Genomic DNA, 16,362 nt, shown 5'->3' with positions numbered 1-16,362 from the left:
GTAAACTGGAAAAAAATGTGAAGTGAAGACTTGCATAAAAGCCGAAAAATTACAAACCCTTCCATATAATTCTAAACTTAAAGGGCAAAACATGGAGTATAACGGATAAAAATGTTCCAACGGTGTTAATGGTATAGAAATAAAAGATCAGGATGACAGATGGCATAGAAATGTTTTTATGAAAACGATCACACGTAACTAATAATATGGACAAAATATTACTTTATAGTATGAGTTTCCTCTGACCCTTGCCACCCCATTTTTGAGATTTCGACATTTATGTAGGGGTGTAGGGTCTGAGTTCATTACCCATCGAAAAGTTGGAATCCGCAGACATAGGGTAGTCAGTGGTAGAGCATTCGACTGCAGATCCCTGGTTCGAACCCGGGTGTCCCCTTCATATACATTTGTATTATTGACCACACAAATTTTCTGTCCCAATTATAGCAAGGTCTATGTTAATATCCATCTTGACACATCAATAGACATTTGCTTATATTTTGAAAATTATTTTTCCACTGAGTATATCCGATAAAACATCATTGGTTATTCCTCCAAGTAATCAGCATAGTGGTGTCTTTATGTCATCCTTGGTCTCCATCGCTATCACTCTGTTCCTTTTTGACTGTCTGTCTGTTTGTCGGTCTCTCATGAACAACTTTCAAACAAATGCGTGGCAAATCACTGATACCATATTGTCTTATAATATTCAGGTCATGTTGATATATTCCTGCAACAGGTGGCGACTTACTAACTTTGTCTCATGATTGCAAATTTCCGATTTGCAAGGGGAACAGCATTTGACCTCACAGAGAGATTTGTCCCTTTAGATAAATGCATGCAGTAGCAGTAATAACTATTTAAAGGAAAATTCTACGCAAATGTTAAAAAGCGCGACGTGATCTAGTATTGTGCTAAATAAATTCCTTCACTCTTTAATTGTGGCGTGGATGTGTTACTTTCATTGGCTATTACAATAATAAGCGGAGTCACGATCAAAATTCAGCTGAACCAACATTGCTAAACAAATGCAAGTGGTCATTCAGGCTTGACGATATCTCTGGTCATCAGCGGCAAAACATACCAGAGGTACCGGTCATTCTCGTTTGTAAGTATGCATGGAAAGATAAGACAGATGGTGATTTAATACTTCCTTATTATAATTTGAGCTGACTTATTTACGAAGGGGATATAGCTCAGTGGTAGAGCATTCGACTGCAGATCGAGAGGTCCCCGGTTCGAACCCGGGTGTCCCCTTTATCATTATTTTTAACAAGGAACACATAAACATTTCTATCTCAGTTATGTCAAGTTCCATGGTAATGTCTATTGTTTGACATCAATTTACTTTTGCTGTTGGGGCGGAATGTTTAACGGACTGATTATATTCGGTAAAACCTATGGATATCCCAGCATATAATACGCATTTTCGTTCTGTCTCTCTCTCTCTCTTTCTCTCTATCTCATGTACAACTTTCCAACTTACGAGTCTCGACTCAAGGCTAATGATATTTTCCGATACCAACAGCAAAATATACTCCCGATAACTTTAGTTCAGTCGTTCCAATTATGGCCGAGACCCTAATAAGAAAACTTTTTCCTGATCCCCAAGACCCATTTCCACCTTTCGATGAATTTTATCCGCCTAAAAAAAAATCCTGGACACCTTCCACCACCCTCCGCTATGTGCTCGACACCCTGATTTCTTTTCGCGACCTGGGGGGATTGAAAATCACTGTTCTTGGTTCACCATACAGATAAGGTTCATATACAACAGGGCAAATAAACAATTTTCTTTCAAAATTGGAGATTTCCAATATGCGAAGGGAATATAGCTCAACTGGTACAACATTTGACTTCACATCGAGAAGTGTGCCTTTACATGTATGCGTGTGATAATGTTTAAATGTACATCACAACAATAGTGTATATATGGTGCCAAGTAAAGTCAAGTTCAAAATGTTTAAAATGAAGACTTACACAAAATCTACAGGAATATAAAGCCTTCAAAATTATTATAAAAATACAGTATAAGAAGATGGAGTATAACGAATAAAGATGTACAAACTTTGTCAAATGTAGAGAAATAAAAGATAAAGATAACATGCAACAGTTATTTGGAAAAGATATTACATGACGGCGTCGGACTCCTCTGTACGTCATAGGTAATCGTATTTAGGGCCATTATACGTTTTCTTTCATGTGTCACCTTGTGCAAAACAATACCAGGAAGATAACATGAATTGGTGATTATACAGAAAATATGATTACGTGTTGCACACAAACGGCAATCGTAATATGTGTATCGTGTGTGTCTGTCAAATATGTAAGCCATGATCTCGACGTACGACGAAATGTATTCATCAAATCAGCTCACGTGAAAAATGGGTGTGATAGTGTACGAGCATTTTGCACCTGAAAGTGATATTTACTTTAAATAACGCACACAAGATCCGTGAGATTTAATAAGTATTTTAAGGAATATTCTACTGAAATGTTAAAATATAAGGAGAGGAGCACTTGTATTGTAACAAATAAATAATTTCACTTTTTAATTGTTGTTCGGAAGTGTTGATTACTATCGTTAGTACAATAAGAACTGGAGTCGCTATCACAATTCAGCTTAACAAATATTGCTAAACAAATGTGATGTGTCATTCAGACCTAACCATAGTTTTGGTTACAAGCGCCAAGGCATACCAGAGGTCCGAGTCACTCTCATTCACTTACACAGATAAAGATGATATGCGATAAATAACGATTTCCCACGTACTTATTATAATTTGAGATCCCCTGCCATTTACGAAGGGGATATAGCTCAGTGGTAGAGCATTCGACTGCAGATCGAGAGGTCCTCGGTTCGAACCCGGGTGTCCCCTTCATGAAACTTTTAAACGTTGGCCATACAAAATTATGTCTAATTCGATGTCAATATCCACAATGACACATCAATTTAAATTGGTTGCAAGAAATTATTTTTCCGCTTAGTATATCCGGTAGAAGCTCTTTTTATTCCCCCAAACATTACGCATTGCGGTCTCATTCTATCCCTCTTTGTCTTTCTGTCTCTCTGCCTGTCTGTCTTTCTGTTTATCTGTCTCTCTCATTTACAATTTTCAAACTAATAAGTCTCTCATCAGGGATAAGTATATTTCCTGAATCCAACTTCAAAACATACCCCAGGTCATTCTAGTAAACAGGTTTCATCGTTTATTGACCTCGACCGTGAAGAGTCTTTTTTTTTTCTTCAGAGCCTCACGGGCGCATTTCCGGCTTTTGATACGTTTTTCCTCCTTACAAAGGTCCTTTTGACCCAACGGGACCCTCCAGAACCTTCTAGCGACCCTGATTGAAGTCGCAACCGGGGGGATGGGAACCACTGTTTTACTTCAACTATACAGATAATGTTCTTATGCAACAGGTGGCAACTTACAAACTTTGTCTCGAAATTGGCGATTTCCAATTCGAAAAGGGAATATAGCTCAACTACTAGAGCATTTGACTACACATAGAGAAATGTCCCGTTAGATGTATTCATGCAGTAGCTGTAATAACTATTGTAAGGAATAATTTACCTAAAGGTTAAGGGGATGGTGTCGTTTGTATTGTGAGAAATAAATTCCTTGATATCATGAATTGTTGTGTGGATGCGTTGATGACATTAGTACAACAAGAAGAAGAGTCACGAACAGGATTAAGTTGTGAATCTGTCTGTCTGTCTGTCTCTCTCTCTCTCTCTCTTACCTACGACTTCAGCCGAATGGGTCGCAAAACAGACCAAAGCATATTTCCCTATACCGTCTTCAAAATGTATCCTAAAACAGTCTGGTTCAGTTGTTTCCAACCTTTATTGGCCGCGATCCTACTAAAAATCTATTTTGCGAGCCTCGCTATCCAGGAGATCCTCTGTAACCCTCTAGAACGTGCTCGTGACCCTGATTTGATCGCGACCGGTGGATGGGCACCACTGTTCATGTTGGACTATACAGATAAGGTTCGTATGTAAGAGGTGGAGACCTACCAATTCGGTAACATTACTGCAATTTCCCGACATGCGAAGCGAATATAGCACAACTCGTACAGCTTTTCAAATTACATGGAGAAGTGCCCCTTTATATTTATGTATATAGTAGTGTTTAATGCATCTCACAACGACAGTGTCTATATGGTGCCAACTAAAAAGTAAACTGGAAAAAAATGTGAAGTGAAGACTTGCATAAAAGCCGAAAAATTACAAACCCTTCCATATAATTCTAAACTTAAAGGGCAAAACATGGAGTATAACGGATAAAAATGTTCCAACGGTGTTAATGGTATAGAAATAAAAGATCAGGATGACAGATGGCATAGAAATGTTTTTATGAAAACGATCACACGTAACTAATAATATGGACAAAATATTACTTTATAGTATGAGTTTCCTCTGACCCTTGCCACCCCATTTTTGAGATTTCGACATTTATGTAGGGGTGTAGGGTCTGAGTTCATTACCCATCGAAAAGTTGGAATCCGCAGACATAGGGTAGTCAGTGGTAGAGCATTCGACTGCAGATCCCTGGTTCGAACCCGGGTGTCCCCTTCATATACATTTGTATTATTGACCACACAAATTTTCTGTCCCAATTATAGCAAGGTCTATGTTAATATCCATCTTGACACATCAATAGACATTTGCTTATATTTTGAAAATTATTTTTCCACTGAGTATATCCGATAAAACATCATTGGTTATTCCTCCAAGTAATCAGCATAGTGGTGTCTTTATGTCATCCTTGGTCTCCATCGCTATCACTCTGTTCCTTTTTGACTGTCTGTCTGTTTGTCGGTCTCTCATGAACAACTTTCAAACAAATGCGTGGCAAATCACTGATACCATATTGTCTTATAATATTCAGGTCATGTTGATATATTCCTGCAACAGGTGGCGACTTACTAACTTTGTCTCATGATTGCAAATTTCCGATTTGCAAGGGGAACAGCATTTGACCTCACAGAGAGATTTGTCCCTTTAGATAAATGCATGCAGTAGCAGTAATAACTATTTAAAGGAAAATTCTACGCAAATGTTAAAAAGCGCGACGTGATCTAGTATTGTGCTAAATAAATTCCTTCACTCTTTAATTGTGGCGTGGATGTGTTACTTTCATTGGCTATTACAATAATAAGCGGAGTCACGATCAAAATTCAGCTGAACCAACATTGCTAAACAAATGCAAGTGGTCATTCAGGCTTGACGATATCTCTGGTCATCAGCGGCAAAACATACCAGAGGTACCGGTCATTCTCGTTTGTAAGTATGCATGGAAAGATAAGACAGATGGTGATTTAATACTTCCTTATTATAATTTGAGCTGACTTATTTACGAAGGGGATATAGCTCAGTGGTAGAGCATTCGACTGCAGATCGAGAGGTCCCCGGTTCGAACCCGGGTGTCCCCTTTATCATTATTTTTAACAAGGAACACATAAACATTTCTATCTCAGTTATGTCAAGTTCCATGGTAATGTCTATTGTTTGACATCAATTTACTTTTGCTGTTGGGGCGGAATGTTTAACGGACTGATTATATTCGGTAAAACCTATGGATATCCCAGCATATAATACGCATTTTCGTTCTGTCTCTCTCTCTCTTTCTCTCTATCTCATGTACAACTTTCCAACTTACGAGTCTCGACTCAAGGCTAATGATATTTTCCGATACCAACAGCAAAATATACTCCCGATAACTTTAGTTCAGTCGTTCCAATTATGGCCGAGACCCTAATAAGAAAACTTTTTCCTGATCCCCAAGACCCATTTCCACCTTTCGATGAATTTTATCCGCCTAAAAAAAAATCCTGGACACCTTCCACCACCCTCCGCTATGTGCTCGACACCCTGATTTCTTTTCGCGACCTGGGGGGATTGAAAATCACTGTTCTTGGTTCACCATACAGATAAGGTTCATATACAACAGGGCAAATAAACAATTTTCTTTCAAAATTGGAGATTTCCAATATGCGAAGGGAATATAGCTCAACTGGTACAACATTTGACTTCACATCGAGAAGTGTGCCTTTACATGTATGCGTGTGATAATGTTTAAATGTACATCACAACAATAGTGTATATATGGTGCCAAGTAAAGTCAAGTTCAAAATGTTTAAAATGAAGACTTACACAAAATCTATAGGAATATAAACCCTTCAAAATTATTATAAAAATACAGTATAAGAAGATGGAGTATAACGAATAAAGATGTACAAACTTTGTCAAATGTAGAGAAATAAAAGATAAAGATAACATGCAACAGTTATTTGGAAAAGATATTACATGACGGCGTCGGACTCCTCTGTACGTCATAGGTAATCGTATTTAGGGCCATTATACGTTTTCTTTCATGTGTCACCTTGTGCAAAACAATACCAGGAAGATAACATGAATTGGTGATTATACAGAAAATATGATTACGTGTTGCACACAAACGGCAATCGTAATATGTGTATCGTGTGTGTCTGTCAAATATGTAAGCCATGATCTCGACGTACGACGAAATGTATTCATCAAATCAGCTCACGTGAAAAATGGGTGTGATAGTGTACGAGCATTTTGCACCTGAAAGTGATATTTACTTTAAATAACGCACACAAGATCCGTGAGATTTAATAAGTATTTTAAGGAATATTCTACTGAAATGTTAAAATATAAGGAGAGGAGCACTTGTATTGTAACAAATAAATAATTTCACTTTTTAATTGTTGTTCGGAAGTGTTGATTACTATCGTTAGTACAATAAGAACTGGAGTCGCTATCACAATTCAGCTTAACAAATATTGCTAAACAAATGTGATGTGTCATTCAGACCTAACCATAGTTTTGGTTACAAGCGCCAAGGCATACCAGAGGTCCGAGTCACTCTCATTCACTTACACAGATAAAGATGATATGCGATAAATAACGATTTCCCACGTACTTATTATAATTTGAGATCCCCTGCCATTTACGAAGGGGATATAGCTCAGTGGTAGAGCATTCGACTGCAGATCGAGAGGTCCTCGGTTCGAACCCGGGTGTCCCCTTCATGAAACTTTTAAACGTTGGCCATAAAAAATTATGTCTAATTCGATGTCAATATCCACAATGACACATCAATTTAAATTGGTTGCAAGAAATTATTTTTCCGCTTAGTATATCCGGTAGAAGCTCTTTTTATTCCCCCAAACATTACGCATTGCGGTCTCATTCTATCCCTCTTTGTCTTTCTGTCTCTCTGCCTGTCTGTCTTTCTGTTTATCTGTCTCTCTCATTTACAATTTTCAAACTAATAAGTCTCTCATCAGGGATAAGTATATTTCCTGAATCCAACTTCAAAACATACCCCAGGTCATTCTAGTAAACAGGTTTCATCGTTTATTGACCTCGACCGTGAAGAGTCTTTTTTTTTTCTTCAGAGCCTCACGGGCGCATTTCCGGCTTTTGATACGTTTTTCCTCCTTACAAAGGTCCTTTTGACCCAACGGGACCCTCCAGAACCTTCTAGCGACCCTGATTGAAGTCGCAACCGGGGGGATGGGAACCACTGTTTTACTTCAACTATACAGATAATGTTCTTATGCAACAGGTGGCAACTTACAAACTTTGTCTCGAAATTGGCGATTTCCAATTCGAAAAGGGAATATAGCTCAACTACTAGAGCATTTGACTACACATAGAGAAATGTCCCGTTAGATGTATTCATGCAGTAGCTGTAATAACTATTGTAAGGAATAATTTACCTAAAGGTTAAGGGGATGGTGTCGTTTGTATTGTGAGAAATAAATTCCTTGATATCATGAATTGTTGTGTGGATGCGTTGATGACATTAGTACAACAAGAAGAAGAGTCACGAACAGGATTAAGTTGTGAATCTGTTTGTCTGTCTGTCTCTCTCTCTCTCTCTTACCTACGACTTCAGCCGAATGGGTCGCAAAACAGACCAAAGCATATTTCCCTATACCGTCTTCAAAATGTATCCTAAAACAGTCTGGTTCAGTTGTTTCCAACCTTTATTGGCCGCGATCCTACTAAAAATCTATTTTGCGAGCCTCGCTATCCAGGAGATCCTCTGTAACCCTCTAGAACGTGCTCGTGACCCTGATTTGATCGCGACCGGTGGATGGGCACCACTGTTCATGTTGGACTATACAGATAAGGTTCGTATGTAAGAGGTGGAGACCTACCAATTCGGTAACATTACTGCAATTTCCCGACATGCGAAGCGAATATAGCTCAACTCGTACAGCTTTTCAAATTACATGGAGAAGTGCCCCTTTATATTTATGTATATAGTAGTGTTTAATGCATCTCACAACGACAGTGTCTATATGGTGCCAACTAAAAAGTAAACTGGAAAAAAATGTGAAGTGAAGACTTGCATAAAAGCCGAAAAATTACAAACCCTTCCATATAATTCTAAACTTAAAGGGCAAAACATGGAGTATAACGGATAAAAATGTTCCAACGGTGTTAATGGTATAGAAATAAAAGATCAGGATGACAGATGGCATAGAAATGTTTTTATGAAAACGATCACACGTAACTAATAATATGGACAAAATATTACTTTATAGTATGAGTTTCCTCTGACCCTTGCCACCCCATTTTTGAGATTTCGACATTTATGTAGGGGTGTAGGGTCTGAGTTCATTACCCATCGAAAAGTTGGAATCCGCAGACATAGGGTAGTCAGTGGTAGAGCATTCGACTGCAGATCCCTGGTTCGAACCCGGGTGTCCCCTTCATATACATTTGTATTATTGACCACACAAATTTTCTGTCCCAATTATAGCAAGGTCTATGTTAATATCCATCTTGACACATCAATAGACATTTGCTTATATTTTGAAAATTATTTTTCCACTGAGTATATCCGATAAAACATCATTGGTTATTCCTCCAAGTAATCAGCATAGTGGTGTCTTTATGTCATCCTTGGTCTCCATCGCTATCACTCTGTTCCTTTTTGACTGTCTGTCTGTTTGTCGGTCTCTCATGAACAACTTTCAAACAAATGCGTGGCAAATCACTGATACCATATTGTCTTATAATATTCAGGTCATGTTGATATATTCCTGCAACAGGTGGCGACTTACTAACTTTGTCTCATGATTGCAAATTTCCGATTTGCAAGGGGAACAGCATTTGACCTCACAGAGAGATTTGTCCCTTTAGATAAATGCATGCAGTAGCAGTAATAACTATTTAAAGGAAAATTCTACGCAAATGTTAAAAAGCGCGACGTGATCTAGTATTGTGCTAAATAAATTCCTTCACTCTTTAATTGTGGCGTGGATGTGTTACTTTCATTGGCTATTACAATAATAAGCGGAGTCACGATCAAAATTCAGCTGAACCAACATTGCTAAACAAATGCAAGTGGTCATTCAGGCTTGACGATATCTCTGGTCATCAGCGGCAAAACATACCAGAGGTACCGGTCATTCTCGTTTGTAAGTATGCATGGAAAGATAAGACAGATGGTGATTTAATACTTCCTTATTATAATTTGAGCTGACTTATTTACGAAGGGGATATAGCTCAGTGGTAGAGCATTCGACTGCAGATCGAGAGGTCCCCGGTTCGAACCCGGGTGTCCCCTTTATCATTATTTTTAACAAGGAACACATAAACATTTCTATCTCAGTTATGTCAAGTTCCATGGTAATGTCTATTGTTTGACATCAATTTACTTTTGCTGTTGGGGCGGAATGTTTAACGGACTGATTATATTCGGTAAAACCTATGGATATCCCAGCATATAATACGCATTTTCGTTCTGTCTCTCTCTCTCTCTTTCTCTCTATCTCATGTACAACTTTCCAACTTACGAGTCTCGACTCAAGGCTAATGATATTTTCCGATACCAACAGCAAAATATACTCCCGATAACTTTAGTTCAGTCGTTCCAATTATGGCCGAGACCCTAATAAGAAAACTTTTTCCTGATCCCCAAGACCCATTTCCACCTTTCGATGAATTTTATCCGCCTAAAAAAAAATCCTGGACACCTTCCACCACCCTCCGCTATGTGCTCGACACCCTGATTTCTTTTCGCGACCTGGGGGGATTGAAAATCACTGTTCTTGGTTCACCATACAGATAAGGTTCATATACAACAGGGCAAATAAACAATTTTCTTTCAAAATTGGAGATTTCCAATATGCGAAGGGAATATAGCTCAACTGGTACAACATTTGACTTCACATCGAGAAGTGTGCCTTTACATGTATGCGTGTGATAATGTTTAAATGTACATCACAACAATAGTGTATATATGGTGCCAAGTAAAGTCAAGTTCAAAATGTTTAAAATGAAGACTTACACAAAATCTACAGGAATATAAAGCCTTCAAAATTATTATAAAAATACAGTATAAGAAGATGGAGTATAACGAATAAAGATGTACAAACTTTGTCAAATGTAGAGAAATAAAAGATAAAGATAACATGCAACAGTTATTTGGAAAAGATATTACATGACGGCGTCGGACTCCTCTGTACGTCATAGGTAATCGTATTTAGGGCCATTATACGTTTTCTTTCATGTGTCACCTTGTGCAAAACAATACCAGGAAGATAACATGAATTGGTGATTATACAGAAAATATGATTACGTGTTGCACACAAACGGCAATCGTAATATGTGTATCGTGTGTGTCTGTCAAATATGTAAGCCATGATCTCGACGTACGACGAAATGTATTCATCAAATCAGCTCACGTGAAAAATGGGTGTGATAGTGTACGAGCATTTTGCACCTGAAAGTGATATTTACTTTAAATAACGCACACAAGATCCGTGAGATTTAATAAGTATTTTAAGGAATATTCTACTGAAATGTTAAAATATAAGGAGAGGAGCACTTGTATTGTAACAAATAAATAATTTCACTTTTTAATTGTTGTTCGGAAGTGTTGATTACTATCGTTAGTACAATAAGAACTGGAGTCGCTATCACAATTCAGCTTAACAAATATTGCTAAACAAATGTGATGTGTCATTCAGACCTAACCATAGTTTTGGTTACAAGCGCCAAGGCATACCAGAGGTCCGAGTCACTCTCATTCACTTACACAGATAAAGATGATATGCGATAAATAACGATTTCCCACGTACTTATTATAATTTGAGATCCCCTGCCATTTACGAAGGGGATATAGCTCAGTGGTAGAGCATTCGACTGCAGATCGAGAGGTCCTCGGTTCGAACCCGGGTGTCCCCTTCATGAAACTTTTAAACGTTGGCCATACAAAATTATGTCTAATTCGATGTCAATATCCACAATGACACATCAATTTAAATTGGTTGCAAGAAATTATTTTTCCGCTTAGTATATCCGGTAGAAGCTCTTTTTATTCCCCCAAACATTACGCATTGCGGTCTCATTCTATCCCTCTTTGTCTTTCTGTCTCTCTGCCTGTCTGTCTTTCTGTTTATCTGTCTCTCTCATTTACAATTTTCAAACTAATAAGTCTCTCATCAGGGATAAGTATATTTCCTGAATCCAACTTCAAAACATACCCCAGGTCATTCTAGTAAACAGGTTTCATCGTTTATTGACCTCGACCGTGAAGAGTCTTTTTTTTTTCTTCAGAGCCTCACGGGCGCATTTCCGGCTTTTGATACGTTTTTCCTCCTTACAAAGGTCCTTTTGACCCAACGGGACCCTCCAGAACCTTCTAGCGACCCTGATTGAAGTCGCAACCGGGGGGATGGGAACCACTGTTTTACTTCAACTATACAGATAATGTTCTTATGCAACAGGTGGCAACTTACAAACTTTGTCTCGAAATTGGCGATTTCCAATTCGAAAAGGGAATATAGCTCAACTACTAGAGCATTTGACTACACATAGAGAAATGTCCCGTTAGATGTATTCATGCAGTAGCTGTAATAACTATTGTAAGGAATAATTTACCTAAAGGTTAAGGGGATGGTGTCGTTTGTATTGTGAGAAATAAATTCCTTGATATCATGAATTGTTGTGTGGATGCGTTGATGACATTAGTACAACAAGAAGAAGAGTCACGAACAGGATTAAGTTGTGAATCTGTCTGTCTGTCTGTCTCTCTCTCTCTCTCTCTTACCTACGACTTCAGCCGAATGGGTCGCAAAACAGACCAAAGCATATTTCCCTATACCGTCTTCAAAATGTATCCTAAAACAGTCTGGTTCAGTTGTTTCCAACCTTTATTGGCCGCGATCCTACTAAAAATCTATTTTGCGAGCCTCGCTATCCAGGAGATCCTCTGTAACCCTCTAGAACGTGCTCGTGACCCTGATTTGATCGCGACCGGTGGATGGGCACCACTGTTCATGTTGGACTATACAGATAAGGTTCGTATGTAAGAGGTGGAGACCTACCAATTCGGTAACATTACTGCAATTTCCCGACATGCGAAGCGAATATAGCACAACTCGTACAGCTTTTCAAATTACATGGAGAAGTGCCCCTTTATATTTATGTATATAGTAGTGTTTAATGCATCTCACAACGACAGTGTCTATATGGTGCCAACTAAAAAGTAAACTGGAAAAAAATGTGAAGTGAAGACTTGCATAAAAGCCGAAAAATTACAAACCCTTCCATATAATTCTAAACTTAAAGGGCAAAACATGGAGTATAACGGATAAAAATGTTCCAACGGTGTTAATGGTATAGAAATAAAAGATCAGGATGACAGATGGCATAGAAATGTTTTTATGAAAACGATCACACGTAACTAATAATATGGACAAAATATTACTTTATAGTATGAGTTTCCTCTGACCCTTGCCACCCCATTTTTGAGATTTCGACATTTATGTAGGGGTGTAGGGTCTGAGTTCATTACCCATCGAAAAGTTGGAATCCGCAGACATAGGGTAGTCAGTGGTAGAGCATTCGACTGCAGATCCCTGGTTCGAACCCGGGTGTCCCCTTCATATACATTTGTATTATTGACCACACAAATTTTCTGTCCCAATTATAGCAAGGTCTATGTTAATATCCATCTTGACACATCAATAGACATTTGCTTATATTTTGAAAATTATTTTTCCACTGAGTATATCCGATAAAACATCATTGGTTATTCCTCCAAGTAATCAGCATAGTGGTGTCTTTATGTCATCCTTGGTCTCCATCGCTATCACTCTGTTCCTTTTTGACTGTCTGTCTGTTTGTCGGTCTCTCATGAACAACTTTCAAACAAATGCGTGGCAAATCACTGATACCATATTGTCTTATAATATTCAGGTCATGTTGATATATTCCTGCAACAGGTGGCGACTTACTAACTTTGTCTCATGATTGCAAATTTCCGATTTGCAAGGGGAACAGCATTTGACCTCACAGAGAGATTTGTCCCTTTAGATAAATGCATGCAGTAGCAGTAATAACTATTTAAAGGAAAATTCTACGCAAATGTTAAAAAGCGCGACGTGATCTAGTATTGTGCTAAATAAATTCCTTCACTCTTTAATTGTGGCGTGGATGTGTTACTTTCATTGGCTATTACAATAATAAGCGGAGTCACGATCAAAATTCAGCTGAACCAACATTGCTAAACAAATGCAAGTGGTCATTCAGGCTTGACGATATCTCTGGTCATCAGCGGCAAAACATACCAGAGGTACCGGTCATTCTCGTTTGTAAGTATGCATGGAAAGATAAGACAGATGGTGATTTAATACTTCCTTATTATAATTTGAGCTGACTTATTTACGAAGGGGATATAGCTCAGTGGTAGAGCATTCGACTGCAGATCGAGAGGTCCCCGGTTCGAACCCGGGTGTCCCCTTTATCATTATTTTTAACAAGGAACACATAAACATTTCTATCTCAGTTATGTCAAGTTCCATGGTAATGTCTATTGTTTGACATCAATTTACTTTTGCTGTTGGGGCGGAATGTTTAACGGACTGATTATATTCGGTAAAACCTATGGATATCCCAGCATATAATACGCATTTTCGTTCTGTCTCTCTCTCTCTTTCTCTCTATCTCATGTACAACTTTCCAACTTACGAGTCTCGACTCAAGGCTAATGATATTTTCCGATACCAACAGCAAAATATACTCCCGATAACTTTAGTTCAGTCGTTCCAATTATGGCCGAGACCCTAATAAGAAAACTTTTTCCTGATCCCCAAGACCCATTTCCACCTTTCGATGAATTTTATCCGCCTAAAAAAAAATCCTGGACACCTTCCACCACCCTCCGCTATGTGCTCGACACCCTGATTTCTTTTCGCGACCTGGGGGGATTGAAAATCACTGTTCTTGGTTCACCATACAGATAAGGTTCATATACAACAGGGCAAATAAACAATTTTCTTTCAAAATTGGAGATTTCCAATATGCGAAGGGAATATAGCTCAACTGGTACAACATTTGACTTCACATCGAGAAGTGTGCCTTTACATGTATGCGTGTGATAATGTTTAAATGTACATCACAACAATAGTGTATATATGGTGCCAAGTAAAGTCAAGTTCAAAATGTTTAAAATGAAGACTTACACAAAATCTATAGGAATATAAACCCTTCAAAATTATTATAAAAATACAGTATAAGAAGATGGAGTATAACGAATAAAGATGTACAAACTTTGTCAAATGTAGAGAAATAAAAGATAAAGATAACATGCAACAGTTATTTGGAAAAGATATTACATGACGGCGTCGGACTCCTCTGTACGTCATAGGTAATCGTATTTAGGGCCATTATACGTTTTCTTTCATGTGTCACCTTGTGCAAAACAATACCAGGAAGATAACATGAATTGGTGATTATACAGAAAATATGATTACGTGTTGCACACAAACGGCAATCGTAATATGTGTATCGTGTGTGTCTGTCAAATATGTAAGCCATGATCTCGACGTACGACGAAATGTATTCATCAAATCAGCTCACGTGAAAAATGGGTGTGATAGTGTACGAGCATTTTGCACCTGAAAGTGATATTTACTTTAAATAACGCACACAAGATCCGTGAGATTTAATAAGTATTTTAAGGAATATTCTACTGAAATGTTAAAATATAAGGAGAGGAGCACTTGTATTGTAACAAATAAATAATTTCACTTTTTAATTGTTGTTCGGAAGTGTTGATTACTATCGTTAGTACAATAAGAACTGGAGTCGCTATCACAATTCAGCTTAACAAATATTGCTAAACAAATGTGATGTGTCATTCAGACCTAACCATAGTTTTGGTTACAAGCGCCAAGGCATACCAGAGGTCCGAGTCACTCTCATTCACTTACACAGATAAAGATGATATGCGATAAATAACGATTTCCCACGTACTTATTATAATTTGAGATCCCCTGCCATTTACGAAGGGGATATAGCTCAGTGGTAGAGCATTCGACTGCAGATCGAGAGGTCCTCGGTTCGAACCCGGGTGTCCCCTTCATGAAACTTTTAAACGTTGGCCATAAAAAATTATGTCTAATTCGATGTCAATATCCACAATGACACATCAATTTAAATTGGTTGCAAGAAATTATTTTTCCGCTTAGTATATCCGGTAGAAGCTCTTTTTATTCCCCCAAACATTACGCATTGCGGTCTCATTCTATCCCTCTTTGTCTTTCTGTCTCTCTGCCTGTCTGTCTTTCTGTTTATCTGTCTCTCTCATTTACAATTTTCAAACTAATAAGTCTCTCATCAGGGATAAGTATATTTCCTGAATCCAACTTCAAAACATACCCCAGGTCATTCTAGTAAACAGGTTTCATCGTTTATTGACCTCGACCGTGAAGAGTCTTTTTTTTTTCTTCAGAGCCTCACGGGCGCATTTCCGGCTTTTGATACGTTTTTCCTCCTTACAAAGGTCCTTTTGACCCAACGGGACCCTCCAGAACCTTCTAGCGACCCTGATTGAAGTCGCAACCGGGGGGATGGGAACCACTGTTTTACTTCAACTATACAGATAATGTTCTTATGCAACAGGTGGCAACTTACAAACTTTGTCTCGAAATTGGCGATTTCCAATTCGAAAAGGGAATATAGCTCAACTACTAGAGCATTTGACTACACATAGAGAAATGTCCCGTTAGATGTATTCATGCAGTAGCTGTAATAACTATTGTAAGGAATAATTTACCTAAAGGTTAAGGGGATGGTGTCGTTTGTATTGTGAGAAATAAATTCCTTGATATCATGAATTGTTGTGTGGATGCGTTGATGACATTAGTACAACAAGAAGAAGAGTCACGAACAGGATTAAGTTGTGAATCTGTCTGTCTGTCTGTCTGTCTCTCTCTCTCTTACCTACGACTTCAGCCGAATGGGTCGCAAAACAGACCAAAGCATATTTCCCTATACCGTCTTCAAAATGTATCCTAAAACAG

The 16,362-nt window shown here is 38.2% G+C and overlaps 8 non-coding genes across 8 annotated transcripts; all 8 read left to right on the top strand.

The window, feature by feature from the left end:
• The first annotated feature begins 1,185 nt into the window (after positions 1-1,185).
• Positions 1,186-1,257, top strand: Trnac-gca (transfer RNA cysteine (anticodon GCA)). The gene has a single exon. It is a non-coding gene; the product is annotated as a tRNA-Cys (tRNA).
• Positions 1,258-2,807: 1,550 nt separating this feature from the next.
• Trnac-gca (transfer RNA cysteine (anticodon GCA)) lies at positions 2,808-2,879 on the top strand. Its single transcript has one exon. It is a non-coding gene; the product is annotated as a tRNA-Cys (tRNA).
• A 2,488-nt stretch (positions 2,880-5,367) lies between these two features.
• On the top strand, positions 5,368-5,439 carry Trnac-gca (transfer RNA cysteine (anticodon GCA)). Its single transcript has one exon. It is a non-coding gene; the product is annotated as a tRNA-Cys (tRNA).
• Positions 5,440-6,987: 1,548 nt separating this feature from the next.
• On the top strand, positions 6,988-7,059 carry Trnac-gca (transfer RNA cysteine (anticodon GCA)). The gene has a single exon. It is a non-coding gene; the product is annotated as a tRNA-Cys (tRNA).
• A 2,486-nt stretch (positions 7,060-9,545) lies between these two features.
• On the top strand, positions 9,546-9,617 carry Trnac-gca (transfer RNA cysteine (anticodon GCA)). The gene has a single exon. It is a non-coding gene; the product is annotated as a tRNA-Cys (tRNA).
• A 1,550-nt stretch (positions 9,618-11,167) lies between these two features.
• Trnac-gca (transfer RNA cysteine (anticodon GCA)) lies at positions 11,168-11,239 on the top strand. Its single transcript has one exon. It is a non-coding gene; the product is annotated as a tRNA-Cys (tRNA).
• Positions 11,240-13,727: 2,488 nt separating this feature from the next.
• Trnac-gca (transfer RNA cysteine (anticodon GCA)) lies at positions 13,728-13,799 on the top strand. The gene has a single exon. It is a non-coding gene; the product is annotated as a tRNA-Cys (tRNA).
• Positions 13,800-15,347: 1,548 nt separating this feature from the next.
• Positions 15,348-15,419, top strand: Trnac-gca (transfer RNA cysteine (anticodon GCA)). Its single transcript has one exon. It is a non-coding gene; the product is annotated as a tRNA-Cys (tRNA).
• The last annotated feature ends 943 nt before the right edge of the window (positions 15,420-16,362 follow it).

Source organism: Sinohyriopsis cumingii, unplaced genomic scaffold, assembly GCF_028554795.1.
Source record: "Sinohyriopsis cumingii isolate HCF-2022 unplaced genomic scaffold, ASM2855479v2 utg003582l, whole genome shotgun sequence".
Classification (NCBI taxonomy): domain Eukaryota; kingdom Metazoa; phylum Mollusca; class Bivalvia; order Unionida; family Unionidae; genus Sinohyriopsis; species Sinohyriopsis cumingii.
Note: the sequence above shows the minus strand (reverse complement) of the source record. Positions and strands in the feature narration are given on the sequence as shown.